This window comes from Zingiber officinale, chromosome 2B (genome assembly GCF_018446385.1).
Source record: "Zingiber officinale cultivar Zhangliang chromosome 2B, Zo_v1.1, whole genome shotgun sequence".
Classification (NCBI taxonomy): Eukaryota; Viridiplantae; Streptophyta; class Magnoliopsida; order Zingiberales; family Zingiberaceae; genus Zingiber; species Zingiber officinale.
This window is the reverse complement of record NC_055989.1, coordinates 49777685-49780492: the sequence shown is the minus strand read 5'-3', so window position 1 is coordinate 49780492 and position 2808 is coordinate 49777685. Positions and strand designations below refer to the sequence as shown.

Genomic DNA, 2808 nt, shown 5'->3' with positions numbered 1-2808 from the left:
CCCGCTTGAGTATAAAGGCATGTAACCTTATATAATATTCTTAGTATCTTACCGGTCGACCACAGGCCAAGTGAGTGCCCCCGTGCTCGTAAATGCTTGACCGGGTAAAGCCCACCTGAGCATAAAGAAAGGATCAACAGAAGGTATTCTTAACAGCATATGCGACCGGCTTGAATGACTGGTCGAGATATATTCAGCAGGAATCAGACTTAACAGTATATACGGCTGGCTTGAACGACCAGCTGAGATATATTCAGCAAGAAGCACTCTTAACAGTATATACGACCGGCTTGAACGACTGGCCGAGATATATTCAGCAGGAAACACTCTTAACAATATATACAGTTGGCTTGAACGACCGACCGAGATATATTCAGTAGGAAGCACTCTTAACAGTGTATACAGCCGGCTTGAATGACTGGCCGAAACATATTCAACAGGGGACGTTCCTAATAGTATACACGGTCGGCTTAAATGATCTGCCGAAACATGCTTAGAAGAATATTTGGCGGGAAATATCTTCTAGAAGCTTCTTTAGTTATGATGACATGTTATAAACGATAAAACGGGTACATCAGGGTACAAAAAAGATTCCATAAAAGATTATTACATGAAGTATAGAAGATGACTTCATCTCCTAACAAACTCTAACGAACCGGGGACTACCTCTTGACTACGGAGGTCACATGAGGTGTTATAAAAAGGGGGATCTTCTCCGTTGGTGAGGTACGCAAGTTCTAGCATCTAAACTCTGTTTTCACTTCAATTAATATTCTTCTTCTTCTTCCATCTTTGAGAGGAACTGACTTGAGTGTCAGAGGGCTTAGCCAGGGATCCCCACCCCGGTCTTAGGTCACTAACGCTTTGTTGGCTCATCTCATTGTGCGTAGGAGCACAGAGGAGTTTCTTCATATCATCGGAGTTCATCTTCATCGAAGGTCACCAGCATTAATCGGAACTAGTGCTCATCCTCGTAGATCTCAGACAAGATCAGTGTAGATCCAACTTTACAGGTGACCTATTGTCTTATGACCTTGAGATTGACAAAACTTATCGTAAAGAAGAATCTTGCACAGACATCAAGAAGAACAAGAATTTTCAGATATGGCAAACAAACCTCTGAAGGATTATGCTGCACCATACGCACATGGGATTTGGTCCATATCACCAGACCACCCATTGAGGCCAATAATTTTGAAATAAAGCCTGTGATAATCACCATGGTATAATAGAACCAATTTGGGGGCAGACCACGTGAATATCCGAATCAACATCTTAAAGTTTTTATGAAATCTGTGGCACAATGAAAATGAACCGTGTTTCGGCAGAGGCAGTGAGACAACTATTGTTTGGGTTTTCTTTGAGAGATAAGGCCAAACAATGGCAAATTTCTTTGCCAGCTAATAGCATATCAACTTGGGAGCAATGTGAACAATAATTTCTGGATAAATTCTATCCTCTGAGCAAAACTACTCATATGAGAAATTTGATAGCAAGCTTCAGACAGTTACACTCTGAATCACTATTTGAAGTATGGGATAGATTTAATAATATACTCAGACAATGCCCACATCACGGACTTGAAAAATGATTAGTACTACATACATTTTATAACGACATCAACTACCACACCAAGGTGGACATTATTCAAAGTGTAACTCAGAACCATCATCAGTGGGCATCCGAAAAGATGTGGAGGCTCTTCATCTATAAATCCAATTAAAGCTACAGGAAAATTTGATGTAAATGTAATTACATTAATGTCTATAAAGTTGGATGCTCTGACCAAAAAGCTGGAGAATATGGGAACAAAAATAAGCATGATCAATGTAATAGTATGTGTATGCAAAACTTGTGGAAGCACAGACCACGCTCAAGACACATGCCCATTGGGAGCCATCTCTGCACAAATTGATCAACTTGAGCAGTGTGATGCTATAGTGAGTTATCATCAAAAGGAAAATAATCCATACTCCAACACAGGCAAGCCCGGGTGGAAAAATCATCCAAATTTTTCCAATCGCAACAACTAAGAGCAAGGACCATCCATGGAGGCTAGACCAAGCTATTAGCTTGGACAACAAATCTATCAACAACAACAATCTTCTCAAGGCTATCAACTATCTAGATTGGAGAAAATGCATGAAGAAGTTATTTTTAGCCAAAATGAAATGAAGCAAGAAATCAAGCTGCTTAATCAGAGAATGGATAATTCTCAGAAACACCAAAAAATGTAAGATAGTCAAATTACTCAGATAGCTTCATCATCCTCAAGAGCACCAAGATCATTTCTAGGAAAACCTTATGTTAGCCCAATGGAACACTGTAATAGAATCGAGCTTCGGAGTGGACAGACTTTGGAAGATCCCCAAGTGACTGCTCCAAAAGGGATTGAAATTCAAGAAGAGTCCTCTTCTCCAACACTTGAACCAATTCAGATCCAAGATGTTGAGGAGAGTACCAAGAATGATGAAGGGACTCTTCCACTCTACCCACAAACTCAAACAATCCCTTTTCTGCAAAGACTAGCTATGATAAAATAAAGATGAATAATTCGGTCGGTTTCTTGACAAAGTTAAGCACATCTATGTTGAAGTCCCTTTAATTGATGCTATTCAACAAATGCCAAAGTTTGCCAAGTTCCTAAAGGACATTATGTCCAACCAAAGAAAGAAGGGAGAGATAGAAATTGTAGCTTTAATAGAAGAATGCAGCACTCTATTTGAGAAAAGCACTTCCTCGAAGCTCCAAGACCCAAGAAGCTTTTATATTCCTTGCGCCATAGGACCTGAATTCATAAAAAAAGCT

The 2808-nt window shown here is 39.8% G+C and overlaps 1 non-coding gene across 1 annotated transcript; it reads right to left on the bottom strand.

The window, feature by feature from the left end:
- Window positions 1–1474: 1474 nt before the first annotated feature.
- LOC122049883 lies at window positions 1475–1581 on the bottom strand. The gene has a single exon (XR_006131133.1). It is a non-coding gene; the product is annotated as a small nucleolar RNA R71 (small nucleolar RNA).
- Window positions 1582–2808: the final 1227 nt, after the last annotated feature.